Raw genomic sequence first — 17,500 nt, 5'->3', positions numbered from 1 at the left:
TATTCTAGCTTTGAATTTTTAAAGTTAGCTTGGTGTTATAATTCTAGTGAACAACTGAATTATGTATATATATGTTTGTGTGCGTGTGTGTATATACAAATATGTGCGCGCGCGTATATGTGTGTGTGTGTGTGTGTATATTATGTATAAGCGATAAGTATCTAGAAGCTTCTATAATTCAGTTTTCCTTATCGTATTCATATGTATAATAAGTATAGCAAATATGCCAAAGTTCTATCAGATTTAATCTGTCCACAGAGATGTGAGTGTTTGCGCCAAGACGATGGAAGAAATTATGTTTAAAATTTCTGGAAATAACTAGTAGAGTTTTCCAGAAATAGTTAAATTACTTGAAATATTTGATGTTTAATAGAAATAGTTAACGAACTCATTTCAAGGTTTATAATTTAGCCACTATAATGTGAGTTGAGAAGTTGTTCCAGCTGTTGGCGAGTAATTGATAGAGATTGAAGGCCACGCTGACGCCTAAGTTGTGGGCAATGCGAAATTATTGTTGGTCAATTCTAATAAGACATACATATGAACACAGATGTTCCAGCAGTGACCATCTCTTTTTGCTGAACCCATTAAGTCTCACTGTCCTATAAATGGGACACTAAATTAGAACATTAAATAAGCTATATCACGTTGTCTCAGTGTCCTATTTATAGGACACCAAGTATTTTCCATTTCTACTTGAAGCAAAAGAGTTTTAATAATTTATTTTTTTTTCATTTTAACCTATTTTCAATTACCTGTAAAAATTTAAAAGTAATATTCGAAATTTAAGTACTCTGGAACTTAATGGGTTAAGAATGAGTTGGACTAAATTATCTGATATGACTTTTTCTTACTGAATACAATAGGATATAATTTGAAAGGTTTGGTTGCGACTTTCTGAAAACTAAGCGACCTCTTGTATGATCTCATGTTAATTGTATGTAATAAGATCAATGCTAGAATGAGACAGTCACAGCGTGTCTGGATTAAACTACCTGCACAGAGGTTTTGAGTTCAAATCTATTGCAATTTCAGGCTGACACTTTTTCTACAATATCTCATTCATTCAATTTAAGTGTTGGAACTAACAGAACAGTATGGGGATATCAATTGTTAAAGAAGGGCAGACAATCCAGGTCAATGTCTATCTTTCAACTTCTTCACATCATGGATGAAGAAATAAGTAGAGGTCCCTAAAAGCCACATGATTTCCTAAGACTCATTTATCTTTATGTAAGAAACACGTTCATGTTGAGGTCTATGAGTCTAAAGATGAGAAACAATAAAGACGACGGGATGGGGAAGATATAACACTGATATGTGTAAGGAAACTTAATAGTTTATTGAAGCAGAGTTAGTCGGGCAGAGGAATTATTGTGATAGGTAGAATTGTTGGGGCATCGGTTAAAATGCAAAGCAGTATTTCTTTTGGACCATTTTGCCTTTCATCATACCAGGGTCGATAAAATAAATCCTGGGGACAATGTATTCGACTAACCCCAAAATTTCAGACCTTGCGCCTAGAGTAGAATGGATGATAATAATTGTTATAATTCTTAGTACGCCGGACAAAATGCTTGGCGGCATTTCGTTCATCTGTACGTTCTGAGTTAAAATTCTGCCGAAGTCGACTTTGCCCTTCATTCTTTCGGTATCGATAAAATAAATACCAGTTGAACACTGGGGTCGATGTAATCGACTTACCCCTCCCACAAAATTTCAGGCCCTTGTACCTTTAGTAGAAAATATTATTATTATTAACATCATCATCATCATCATCAGTAGTAACATCAACAGCAGCAGCAGTATTGGTAGTAGTAGTAGTAGTAGTAGGAGTAGTAGTAGCAATAGTAGTAGTTGTTATTGTTGTCGTCTGTTGCCGTAGGCCGCCGTCGTAGCAGTTAGTAATATGGTAGTGCCTAACCAAAATAGTAAGTACAAATGTCCGGAAAACAGAATAAATCAGTTTGTACTAATGACCAAAAAGTTTAAGGTATCAGGCAGAACCCTTCATTAGTAGAGCTTTAAATTATCATCCAAGTAAAACATATATAGGATAACCTATTATAATGAACTAAAAACAAAGAATTATCAATATTCAGATAATCCATAATCGGATTTGAATATATTTTTATTAACAGCGTTAAGAAATAGTGAGTCGACAAGTATTAAAAAGATAAAGAAGAAAGGAAAATTAATTCAAGTAAACTAATACAACAGATTTAGGTGCAGGCAAAACGTGACCCAGAATCAAAAACAGAATTTCCAGTATCTTCAGTTCTTAGGTATTTATTTATATTTAATTGATGTATATATTCAGTTTTAGATTTGTATTTTTTCATTTTGTGATGGTGCATGGTTAAAATGGTTCAGTGTTTACAGTACATATAAATATATATATTTGGGTTTTAAGTTTCGGCTTGTTTCCGAACGTTCTCGTATTCTCCATATTTTTGTCACTCTATCTCAACACTGCATGTCTATCTATCTATCTATCTATCTATCTATCTACTTATCTATCTATCTACTTATCTATCTATCTACTTATCTATCTACTTATATCATGCAAAATTTGATACGCGCTAGTTGCTCCGATTTATCGAGCCCTCTTAACACAACGTACAAAACCTCGTTCAAAAATTGAACATGAATAGATAGTTTGTGGAGCAATGCTAAGCATGCATTTCTGTCGAACAGTACATATACACACACATCACCACCACCATCACACATACATTTGCGTATGTAATATATTTGACATGTGTATGTGTGTGCATGTGTGTGTGTATACATACATATATGCATATACGTGTGTGTGTGAATGTATGTATTGCGTATGTAGGTATATGATACATGCAACGACAGCGAGAAAGAGAAACAGAGAGAGAGAGAGAGAGAGTGAGAAAGAAAGAGAGAGAGAGAGAGAGAGAGAGAGAGAGAGAGAGAGAGAGAGAGAGAGAGAGAGAGAGAGAGAAAGAAAGAGAGAATCTTCGTCGTAAACCATATAGAAATGCCACAAATATAACATCTGCATCTTTTCTTAGCACTTTCCACGAAAAGAGGTGAAGGTGTGATTCAAACAGCTCGCTGCTAATGACTCTCTCATATTTGTTTAGAATGCATGTGTTGGCATCCAACCATGATCGTTCAATCGCTTGCATGTTTGTTTGCGCCTATCACTCTGAGGACCAACTTGCATTCCACACCTTTGTTACGTTTCCTTCTGTTTTTTTTTTATATATTGCATAACACTGCCGCATTGATAACAGGATCATACGACTAGCAACGCATCCAGAAGATAGTTTTTGCCTAACAAATACAGCCGCTGTTTTTTCCTCTGAAGTTGACACTTCTGATGAAATGATTCAGCGACATTGTACAGAGTAAAATTTCTAAAATATTCCCGGCTTCAACATTAGGACTATCCTTAATCGTTTACTTGTTCCAGTCATTGGACTGTTGCCATTCTGGGTCACTGCCTTGAAGGGTTTTAGTCGAACAAATCAGCTCCAGTACATTTTAGAGTCTGGTATTTATTCAGACGGTTACTATCCCCAAACCGCTAAGTTACAGAGACATAAACTAACCAACACCGGTTGTCAAGCGGTGATGGGAACACACACACACATGTACATATGTATATATATATATATATATATATATATATATATATATATATATACACATACACGACGGGCATCTTTCAGTTTCCGTCTACTAAATTCGTTCACAAGGTATTTGGTTGGCCAGGGATTTAGTAGAAGACACTTGCCTAAGTTGCTGCACAGTAGAAATGAGCCCGAAACCGCGTGATTACTAAGCTACAAATATGGCTATGAGGTTCTTAGCCACGCAGCCATGTTTTGATTTTCGCTGATCATTGAGCAGACGTTTTTCTAGATTCAGGTCTTTCAAGTAGGATAAGGTTCTTCGTTGACCTGTCTTAGTTCTGGGTTCAACTGGAAGGAAGTGTCTCCGTATTATACTAAGTGTCAAGTATTATAGTGTCGTAAGGTACCTTTGAATGCTGCAAGAGTACTTTTGAATGCAGGTCCGCATATACATATGTCTCAGCATTTGTGTGAGCGTGTGTATATAAAGTCATACAACATACACATACACATATATATGTAGATATATTTGCATGTATATTGTATATACATATTTGTGTGTGTGTGTGTGTGTGTGTGTGTGAGTACATACACACACTACACGCATACACATATAATCATGACTTGTACAACCATAGTGTTGTATAGTGACCTATATATAAACCCGTTTGCACTCAATTATTTACTTGCATTGTTCGTTCTCTTTCTTCCTTTCTCTGCTTCTCTCTCTCTCTCTCTCTCTCTCTCTCTCTCTCTCTCTCTCGATATATATATATATATATATATATATATATATATATATATATGAATAATGCTAGGATATAAATGAGTGGATACATGTCTATATACAAGGCTGTTGTTTTTTTCTCATACATGCATACACACATGCATTTGATTAGAGGTACAATGAGGACTTATAAAACATTTAAAAATTTCTTCGTATGAGTTTTCCGAAATGAATATACGCTGATTTGTATCATTTGCCGTAAATATATACTTTTACATATCAAACCTACATAAAACGTAATCACACTCTTGTACACAAAATAAACCATTACGCATCCATTACAGGAGTGAGTTTTATATTCACACAGCTATATATATGTACACATTGACTCACTCACGTGAGATCCCTGGAACTATCTTGACTCAAACAAAAATGAGAAGTCATTTTTGTTACTAAACAACTTGACATCTGCGAATAATGTAAATAAATCTAAAATGAAAACGTTCATGTACACACGCACACACATACGTATTTTTATTCATACAGACATTCGAAGACTACTGATTGAAGCCATCACTGGGACTATAAAAATTTGTAAAACTTTCCAGAAGGTTATCATTTAAGTATATATATTCGCATATCTAGACGTGCAGCTATATGCACGAGAATACATGTATAAAACAAAATATACAAATCTGCACATTCACTGACTCCAAATACTGCACCTATACACACATACATGCAAAAATACTGTTAATGCAGTCGACGTGATTTCGGAGTTCGATATCACTGCATGGCATCTTGGGTAAGTGTTTTCCTTTTTAGTTCCGGATAGATCAATGTCTTGTCTGTAAATTTGGTAGACCGCATGTAGATCCCCTACTGCTTGACAATTGTTGTTGGTTTGTTTACACCCAATAACTTAGCGATTCGGAAGAAAAGTGCTGTAGAATATGTAACAGAATTTTTTTAAAAAAGTGCTGTAGAAATTTATTCGGCTAAATCCTTCAAGGCGGTGCACCAGTATGGCCGCAATTCACTGACTGAAACAAGTGAAAGTTAAAAGTAAGATACACACAACCACACAAGTATATACATACATACATACTTACACACATACATGCGTGCACACATACATGCACACACACTTACGTACGTACATACATACGTACATACATACATACATACATACATACATACATACAAAGGCTTGCAAGACGAGCTCTCCGAATATCACAATAGTAGCTAAGCACGTTCCCTTGTCAGTAACGGTACTATTAACATAAATATTGGACACGTGACCGTTGCATCATATCACATTTAGAACTTTCTGATTTTGCATTCTAAGAGCAGTAGGTAGGTATGAAATAACTAATAAACGTATGAGACAGTGAATCCCTCAAAATCCACAACATGTAACCAAAAATATCGATTACATCACATAACTATTGAAGTTATTACACTTGTAATTAGCAGCTGCCCGAAACTGTCATCAAGGCATTACTTCCCATTATGTCATGATGTAATTGCTAAAACAAGACACAATGTCAGTCGATGGAATAACTGCTCCGGGATAAATGTATAAAACAAATCTGTTATTGAATACAAATATACAATCAGCTCAAAAATTAACGGTCCCAGTCTTTGAGTTCAATTGTCCTGTAGATGTGAATCTTTCCTTTCACAAGCAGTTAGCAGATGGATATGTACAGACAACTGCTTTGAAACGTGCTGCGTCTCTATACTTCTCTTACCTTATTATAAATTCACATTTATAAAGAAATTATTGAGAATTTGACTATCTTACATATAATAATACCCTATGTGTGTCCCGTCGGTCACGCTGATAGATATGTATATATCTATATGCATATGTATATATTCACACAAACATTATATGTATGTTTTTATATGTGTGTGTATATGTGTCTGCATTTGTTTTGTATGTATATATGTGAGTGTGTGATTTGTCTGTGTGTGTGTGTGTGTGTGTGTGTTTGTATGCATGCATGTATTCGATCGAGTTTAAAGGAGGCTATATATCACGAATAACTAATGTCTCTCTCACGCATACACTCATAATACATACATATTTATTATATAATACTTGATAGCTACTCTGAAAATTCGCGGTCCGGCTTTTCAAATTGATTTGTGTTTGAAAAGCCAACCTTAGGCGAAACTTCGAAGTAGTTGTCAAGCTCTTTCATAAAGAAGATATGCCTCTGTATCTTGTATTGAGTCTTTTGTAAGTTTCTGTGTGTGTGTGTGTGTGTGTGTGTGTGTGTGTGTGTGTGTGTGTGTGTGTGTGTGTGTGTGTGTGTGTGTATTTGTGTGTGTTTGTGTGTGAATAATACACACATGAATGGAATCACCTCAGGTAACAGCGAATGTAATGTCTGTTTGTAAATGTGCATATGTGTGTTTGCAGAGGCATTGTGTGTATATGTTTTTCTTATGTAAGCGTTAGTGTTTGTTTGTCGGTGTATGTAATATATGTTAGTCGGTCGATGTTGTTATAAAGATTTCATGAATAATTTATAAGTTCGAGTAACCATCAAATTTTATTTAATAATTTCTCAAAGAATGGAAACCACACCTCGTTTATGAATAACATCTTGATGTATCTACTGTTAAGGTTTAACAATATATTTCCTGTTAGGCTCAACTTATAATAGTGATGTTGAACATAATGACTTCTGACAGACACAAGTGAGAGGAAACGATAGACTTGATATATTTTAGCTGTCTATTTATCTATCGATATATATATATATATATATATATATATATATATATATATATATATATATATATATATATAGAGAGAGAGAGAGAGAGAGAGAGAGAGAGAGAGAGAGACAGAAAGAGCATCAATACTTGACTGGTACTTATTTAATCAACTTCAGAAGATCAAAGTTGGTAGGAATTGAAATCAAATTATAAAGAGGTGTAACAAAAAAATACTGCAAGGTAATGTTTCCAACGCCTTAACTATTCTGCCGACATAGACAGGTCACATATATTTGGGCTGGGAAGTGGTGGAGAGAATATTGGCCGCTAAATCGAAGTCAGTATTTGACTGATTGATAATGGAAGTGGACTCCAGATCTTAGAATGATTGCTTATGTTATCTTCCCTAAATTTATCCGGTAGATGAATGACAAAAGGGAAAAATCGATCGACTCTGTTGTGATCTGAACTTAGAACATGTAAAGAACCACCCACAAAATATTCCGTCAACCTCTGGTACTGAACGTGTTCTTACCAATCTTCAAAATATGAATACGTACAAAATATTTTTAAAGGAACAACTGCAGTCAATTTACATTAACCCTAGTCTTTAAATACTACTTTATTTTATTGACCTTAGAAAGATTAAAAAACAAACCTCGAACGGTAGGAATTGAACTTAGTTGGTATGAAGTACAACAAAATCGTATCAGCCGCTTTAATTACTTTTAGCATCTAATTTTTGCATTAACACTAATATACAACCGATATATAAATGCAATGAACTTGAATGTACAACTATGCGAATGTATACATGTATGTATGTATATATGTGAGCATATGTAAGTTTATGGATATATGTGTATACACATATATTTTCGTGTGTCTATCTATCTATCTTATCTATCTACACACACACACGTATATAAACATCTCTCTCTCTCTCTCTATATATATATTATATATGTATATATATATATATATATATATATATATATATATATATATATATATATATATATATCAGCAACTTTCGGTGGGGAGGGAGGTGGTAAGTTGATTACAAAGACCCCCCAATACTCAACTGATTTTCTCGACCCTGAAAGGTTTAAAAGCAAAGTCAGGCCCCTAGGAATTTGAACTCAGAACGTAAATATATGCTAGATATTAATGTGTGTGTCTCTCTCTCTATATATATATTACATGTGTGAGTGTGTATGTGTATGTACATATACGTGTGTATCTATGTGCGTGTGTGTATATGTATGTATATACACAATTCGAAATCTGAGGAAGGAGACGAGGGTTTGCATTTTGAACATATTTATCTTGCTTCAAGTATAAAATAATTAAATAAAATATACAAATTTACATAAGAGTTAAATTGAATTATCAAAACGTTAAGACGTAACTTTCTATGCACACCCAGAAAGAGAGAGAATGAAAAAGAGAGCGAAGGAAGGTGAGAGAAAGAGAGAGAGAGGGAGAGAGAGAGAGAGAGAGAGAGAGAGAGAGAGAGAGAGAGAGAGAGTAAGAGTGTGAAAAAGGTGTGAGAGATGGGAGAGAGAGAGTGAGAGATTACTCTGTTTGAAACATGATAACGTGTCAAACAACATATACAGGTAAAAGTATCTCAAGAGCAGAAGAATACATCCGCTACCCGCTGTTTGCGACAACGTAACTCGATCGCAGTGGAGTCTTACGTTGCGTAGAATGTTTCTGCATGAAAGAAACAGAATGTGGACATACATGTATCATCATATTGATTTGCCACATAGGCACAAGACCACCACGCGTTTAATGTAAAGGGGCGTGGGGAAGAGAAGAGGAGGAGGAGGAGGAGGAGGAGGAGGGAGTCCTGCCCTAACTCTTCGAAACGCCAGTGTTACAATGGTGGCAGCTGATGGAGGAAATGTTCTCTATGTGGCCTGTGTGTTTTCTGTACCTTGTTTATCATTTTGTCCATGTTTTTTTTGCAACGTCATGTACCCAGATATGCATCTATATATACATGTAGATGAAGGTATGTACATACATGTACATATATATGCATATACTCATATATTATTTAGTGTATATATATATATATATATATATATATATATATATATATATATATATATATATATATATATATATATATATATATATATGATGGACTTTCCCGTCGGTTTCGACGTATCGACCCTTCACTAGCTCTTAGCCGGTACTTTTATTTTATCGACTCTCCTCGCGGAAGAATGAAAGGCAAAGTTTAGCTATATCGAAGATAATACTTGATTGATACTTTATTTTATCGATTCTACCCGCCTGAAGGATGAGAAGCCAAGTTGACTATATCGAAACCAGTACTTGACGGGTGCTCCATGTTATCGATCTTAGCCCTGAAGAATGAGAAACGAAGTTGACTGTATCGAAGACAGTACTTGACTAGTGTTTTATTGTATCAGCCTCCAACGTCTACACCTGTACTATTGTATATATATGTATACATGTATACAGGCTTGGAACTACCGAAAACCACGAGACATTTTTATATATACTTCTTAACCATATTTATTTAAACTTTAACGCATGTTACGTATATATATTTTCATGTTCACCTTCGATGTTTCACTTCTGATAACGTCACAATAGATATATAAATAAAGAAACGACAGAAAGAATATACAAACAAGAAACTAAACTAAACAAATCATAAAAAAGAAAAAAAATTCCTTTCGCAGACCTGACAAATTCTAACAGTGAGGTGTTTAGGAGAATCAGCAGTTGATAATGATAGTTTATATATTTTGGTGATCGTAGTGTAATGTAGGTATTGTGGGTGCAGCGGGTAGCGGGGGTGGGGTGGGTATTAATTTCTGTCTACATTTTAGATTGTGGAAATATTTATAAATGTGTATGATTTAAAACAAAATTGAATATTTTGTTATATCGCGTGTACATTCTCCCCACACCCAACCTTATTCTTCTTCTTTTCATCTTTCCTTCTCCTCCACCATCTTACACACACACACACACACACACACACACACACATATACATACACACACATAACATACATACACACCCCTGGACACTCATTCCGATTGATGCCTGACGTCCATACAATCAATTTACACACGAACACACACGTCTATATTATACACACAAAGATGTATATATATATATATATATATATATATATATATATATATATATATATATATATATATATATATATATATATATATATATGCATGAACACTTACTAAAAATGTCAAAAAGAAAACATGCCTATAAACATACAAATATGCAGATGTGCATGGTTCGGTTGATCGATACTCCAAAATACAAAGACACACACACATGCATGCGCGCATATATAAACACATAAATCGATAGATTACGAATTATATAGACCAACGGATACAGAGACTGTGGGTTTATATATATATGTATATATATATATATATATATTCACGCACGCATGCTCACACGCTCATATATACATACACTCTTCATACTTTCAATATTCATTTTGACTTGAAACAATTGTAGAAGGAATATTTTCATGTAGGAGGTTTTGTTTGTGCGTACGTATGCGTGTTTATCCATGTGTGTGAGTGTTGTACATGTGTTGTGTGTGTGTGTGTGTGTGTGTGTGTGTGTGTGTGTGTGTGTACATTATACGATAATTTGATTAGTGTGTGTGTTCGAGTAGTGTGTTGCGCGTGTTTTGGCGTGAAATTAAAAGAGAAAGAAAGGAAATCTCATTTACATCAACAAACGTTTTAGTTTCATTGTCATCGATAACAACGGCAGCAGCAGCAGCAACAACGACGATGACACAACCGCAACGACAACAATAAGAATAACGAGAACAACAACAATGACATCAACAATTATTCAATTGATGATGGCTGATGACTGCGATGACGGATCTCTTTGGATTTGTAAGGCGTGTGGCGGTGGTGGCGGTGGTGGTGGTGGTGGTGGTGGTGGTGACGGTGGCGGTGGTGGTTGTGGCAACAATTACGAGATCAACAATAACACGAACAATAGCAAATGTCGGTGGGGTGGGGGCATAAGTCAATATCATCGACCCCAGTATTTGACTGATATGCATTTTATTGACCCCGGAAAGACGAAAAAAAAATAAATAAAAAATAACTGATATCGACGTTAATCGAACTCAAAGCATAAATGACACCAACATTACGAACAACAATAATTGTTATTTCTGGCATAGACTTGAATTTCGGGAGAAATATTAGGCAATAATATTATTCTAAGGACGTAACTGGTACTCGATTTTGATCGATCTCGAAGATATATAATGTTAACTGAATTAGGTAGGGTTTGAACTCGGAGCTAAGTATCTATATAGAGCAAGGCACATTTTTCCAACGTTCTTCCATTTGGGCCAATTCATAAATAACAAGAAAAATAACTCTCATTTCTAAATTTGCCCCAGGGCATATGTTATGAGGGGAGGGATATAGTCAATAATATTATTCAGCGTATTTTCACTAGCACTTTATAGTTTTTAGCGACGTCGCCATGGATGGAAGGCAACTCGAATCTGTCGGCGGGATAATCCTATCTATTAAAGGCACAAGTTCTTGATATTTTAGGTGGGGCGTCCAGTCGATTACATCGACCCCAGTGTTTGACTGCTACTTACTTTATCGACCTAAACAGGATGAAAGGCAAAGTTGACCTCGACAAAATTTGAACTCGGAACAGAACATAAAGACTGACGAAATGCAGCCAAACATTTAGTCCGGCGTGCTAACGATTCTGCCAGCTCGCTGTCTTATTAACAACTGCTTTCAAGTTTCAAATTTGGCACAAGGCCAGCAATTTCGCGGGAGGGGGTAAGTCGATTACATCGACCCTAGTGTACAACTGGTACTTATCTTATCGACATCGAAAGGGTGAAAGGCAAAGTCGACCTTGGTGGAATTTGAACTCAGAACGGTGAAGAAAGGCGAAATGCCGCTAAACATTTCGCCCGCCCGGCGTCCTTGCGACCCGCCAGCTCGCCGCATAAACAACAACAATAAAATTATCACAAGCGGAAGTGATTACAATAAAAAGGATGTATCTACTAAGCAATCCCTATTTTAGGATTAACCTAAGTGTAACACTGAGTGATATAGGGTGGTGAGGAGATTTGTATTTTAAACCCAGCTTGACCCTAAACGTGCAGCCAATTGGTACAAGAATTTAAAACCATTTTCTTTTTTTATCATTTATTTCTTCATTTCTTTCTTTCTTTATTTATTTATTTTCGGGCAAATTATTTATCCAATATCTTTTAGAGAGTGTACTGAAACATGAGATAGATTTGACTTCTCTTTCTAACATGTCGGAAGAGCACATAGAAGTCACCTCATTATAGGTAGTACATATAGAATCATATATATATATATATATATATATATACATATATATATATATATATATATATATATATATATATACATATATGTATATATATATATATGTATGTATATGTATGTATATATAAATGTATATATATATATATGCATGTATATATATATATATATATATATGTATATATGTACGCATGTATGTGTATATGCACATGTATGTATGGATTTGTGTGCATATATATATATACGTGTATGTATGTACGTACGTATGTATGTATGTATATATGTATGTATGGGTGTATGTATCTATATGAATGTAACGAGAGAGGGAGAGAATGGGGGTACGTGTATGTAGATGCACATTGTGTGCGTGCGCGTACGCTGTCATGTATGTGTGCATCAACATGTATGTTTGTGTCAAACCCAACAAAACTATGATGACTCTTAGCATAGGCACAGGATCAGATAGTTTGTTGGTAGAAAGAACGGCAAATCGATCTCCCGTCCATAACTGCTGCATATTCTGTTGACATCGTCCCTGAATGAGGTAAAACGAAATTTGACCGCGTCAAGTTTTCAACTCGTAGCATGGGATAAGAAAAAAAGATGAAGAGAAACCAAGTGGAGGTAAAGAGGCTGGAGAAAAGAAAAAAAATACCCGCAGAAATGTATGGTCTGATGCTCTACCGATTCTAGCATAACAATAACACAGAAAGCACAAAGCTTTCTGTCAGTGTGTAGTAAAATAGGTGTTTGTTACAAAAATGGATGGGAATGATGTGTGTGAGATGAAGATATTCTAGCTGGAGAGTTGAGATGGAGAGATGATAAAAGTGTCTTTCCGTGTCGTGCAGTACCGTGACGACGTATGCTTACTATACATATACATACATATATACATACATACATACATACATACACATACATATATGCATATATACATATACACATACACACATACACTCATATACATATATAAATATATATATATATATATATATATATATATATATATATATATATATATATATATATATATATATATATATATAGAGAGAGAGAGAGAGAGAGAGAGAGAGAGAGAGAGAGACAGACAGACAGACAGAGTGGGAAGGAGAGAGAGACGGACAGATAGATAAATAGATAGATTTATAGACAATCACAAAAGCATACATATATACTTGTGTGTGTATGTATGTATGTATATATATACAGATATATATACAGATAGATAGATAGATAGATAGATAGATAGATAGGTAGATAGATAGACAGATAGATAGATAGATAGATAGATAGATAGGTAGATAGATAGACAGATAGATAGATAAACATATAGATAGATAGATATACAATCACACATACAATGCCAAAATACTCTTTCCACGTCGTAGATGAGAAGATATCACTTTCTCGCAGTTAGATAAGGTTTTGAATGAGGAACTCTGAGTAGCAACAAAATGAAAGAGCAACAATACATGCATACGCACATACAAGCACAAAAAATCGTATGCACGTAAACACACGCGTATGTATTTGTGTGTATAAGTATGTATGTATGTATCTATGTATGTGGGTGTGTGTGTAAATAAATATACATATATATACGTGTGTGTATGTATGTACACAAGCACATATATATGTGCATATACACATACATATGAACTCTCTCTCTCTCTCTCACACGCACACACACACACACACGCTCACACGTATAACGAACACACAGCCGAATGCGTTCGTTGCGTTGCGCTGCTTTGCAGCCGTCGCCTGAGCTGATGGCGGCAGCGCCCACGAACATTCGAAAAGACATGCACCCCTGCCCTAAATAGATTCCCCCATCACAGGAGGAAAGAAGCAGAAGATATCTTAATGTTTTACATAACACCTGTAACGAATCTCAAAACTTCTCTATACAATATATATGTGTGTGTGTGTGTGTGTGTGTTTGTTTGTGTGTGTTTGTGTGTATGTATGTATATATATATATATATATATGTATAGATAAATGTGTATACATATATATGTGTATATATATATATATATTAAAAGAACTTTTATTTATATGTTTTGTTCCATTTATTGTTATTATTCATACACACACACACACACACACACACACACACACACACACACACACACACATATATATATATAGGTGTGATTGTGAGCAAGCGGGTTGGTGTGCATGTACAGAGAGAGAGGGAGAGATATAGGGGTGGGAGGAAAAGAAAGAATTAAAAAAGAGAAAGTTACAAAGACAGAAAGGAAAAAAGAAAGACATAAAAAGAGATAGAGAGAAAGAAAGAAAGTGAAAAAGAGAGTGGCAGAGAGAAAGAGAAGAAGAGTGTGTGAGAGAGAGAGAGAGAGAGGAATGGCTGGCAGGATGAGGGGGGGGAAAATGGCTGGATCACTGTATGGATGGTTGAATTATTGGTTTCAGTGAAGGGTGTATGAATTGACGGTTGGATTGATGGATTGATGAATGGATAATTGGATAGAGGAGGTTGATTGAACGATGGATGGATAGGTTGACGGATGGACGGATAGTGGGATGGTTGGATGAATGGCGGCATGTAGCGATATGTATATATATATATATATATATATATATATATGATATCAAACATAGCAATAAAATATCATTTTAAGAGGATACCCTAGAAAGTCCTGTTGGCATGCAATCATACAAATCTACTAATATAGTGGTATATATATATATATATATATATATATATATATATATATATATATATATATATATATATATATATATATATATATCTGTGTGTATATATATATATATATATATATATGTATATTAATAAAAGCTGCAAAGACATCACAAAAGCTGTTACTCAGAGTCCCCGCTAGTCGGACAGTTTTGGTTGAGTATATATATATATATATATATATATATATATATATAAATATATAAGTTTATACATATACGTGTGCTGTGTGTGTTTTTATGTCTGTATGTATGCATACGTTCATACATGTATTCACACAGACACATATATATATGTATGTGTATACATAGAGTGAGAGGAGGAAGGAGACAAACAGACATGAAAAGTTAGTTAAATGAGTACTTACATCAAAATACATATATACATACATATATACATGCACACATACATAGTAACACCCACACACTCACACACATTTATACACACGCACTTATACATACTCATACATACATACATACATACATACATACATACATACAGTCATTGGTACACATTTGCATGAATACGTACATATGTTAATACTTAATGTGTTGAAAGAAAGTTTTTAACGCATCGATCCAAAATGATATATTTCAAACAAACAGATATATTCCCTTGTATGCATGAATATTTCTATATACGTATGTATGTATACATGTATGTATACATGCATTTATGTATGTATGTATTTATTCATGTATGCATATAGTAATGTATTTGTATATGCATACATATAATATACATGCGTATATATATATATATATATGGATACACATGAGGCGTATGTTATTTCATACATTCATACATATATGGATATGTAATATTCTTTCAATGAAAGTTTGTGTATAAGTATGCGTGTATCTATGTACCTGCATGTAAGAAGTATATACATATTATATATTCATATGTATACATGTTTATATGGATCCGTGAATACACCCACACCCACCTAGGAACAGTCACATTGTAATATGAATCCGAAGTGAGTGTAAACATATCCGCCTAAACGTACACATTAACACTCACAGACATATATATATACACTTACATCCGTGCATACGCCTATCACATTATTTTGAATGAATTTGTGTACATGTGAAAGTACATGTGTGTGTGTATATATATATATATATATATATAGACACACACACACACACACACACACACACACACATATATATATATATATATATATATATATATACACACATATATATATATTCATATGAATATATATTTACATATATGTATGCACAGAGACATATAAATATATTTTGCGTATACATATGCATACATACATACATACATACATACATATATATTTACAATATATATTTACATTATTTACATCATTTATATGTAGTCGTGTGTATATAGATAAATATTCATACATATACAAGTATATACAAATATATTTATGTGTGTATATATATATATATACATTCATTACACACATAGATAAGTTTATACATATACATATAGTCACACGTCACACATATACACTCTTCACTGTATCGTTGGTTTGCATAAGTACAAAATATTGTCCAGATGAATAACTTTGAATGAATAAATAACATTGTAAAACGTATAAATAATCAAAAATGAAATATACTGAATGAAATAGTGACTATATATATATAAAGTATCATTTGTGTATACACAGCAAAGTGCTTAAAGAGTCGATGTAGATATTAAGTAATATAGAAAGGGTGGATGTGCTAAGAGAAGGGGTTAAAATGTCGTCTGCTTTATTCATAGGTGTTATGTGTATGAGTTTAAGAATAGATAATAGATATGTATCCATGTATAAACATGTATGTGTGTATGTTTATATGTATAAGTACTTTTGTTTGCATGTGTCTATGTATGCATGGTGTGTCTGTCTATGTATATATATATATATATGTACACACACACAACCCAACCATTTACTGACTTATGTGTGTGTGTATATATATATGTGTGTGTGTGTGTGTGTGTGTGTGCATATATATATATATATATATATATATATATACACACACACAGATACACACACGTATGCATGTTTATACATATACACATGATTTTAAGCTGTCTCTCTCTATATATGTGTATATATACATAGGTACATGTATATACATATATGCGTGTACATGTATGTATATATAATGTAATATATATTGTATACACAAACATAAATACATCTACACACACACACACACATATATATATGTATTAATATATATATATATATATATATATATATATATATATATATATACACATACACACACATAAAACATGCGTACGTATTTATAAACATACATGCATACA

General features: G+C 33.9%; 1 long non-coding RNA gene across 2 annotated transcripts in view; it reads right to left on the bottom strand.

Annotated features, from left to right (window-relative positions):
• LOC128249189 (uncharacterized) overlaps positions 1 to 17,500 on the bottom strand; it is a 291,399-nt gene that overhangs the window by 272,039 nt on the left and 1,860 nt on the right. The gene's annotated exons all lie outside the window — the stretch shown is intronic.

The sequence above is a fragment of the Octopus bimaculoides genome, chromosome 12, assembly GCF_046866305.1.
Source record: "Octopus bimaculoides isolate indiv1 chromosome 12, ASM4686630v1, whole genome shotgun sequence".
In the NCBI taxonomy this organism is placed as follows: domain Eukaryota; kingdom Metazoa; phylum Mollusca; class Cephalopoda; order Octopoda; family Octopodidae; genus Octopus; species Octopus bimaculoides.
This window is presented reverse-complemented; position numbering and strand designations above follow the sequence as displayed.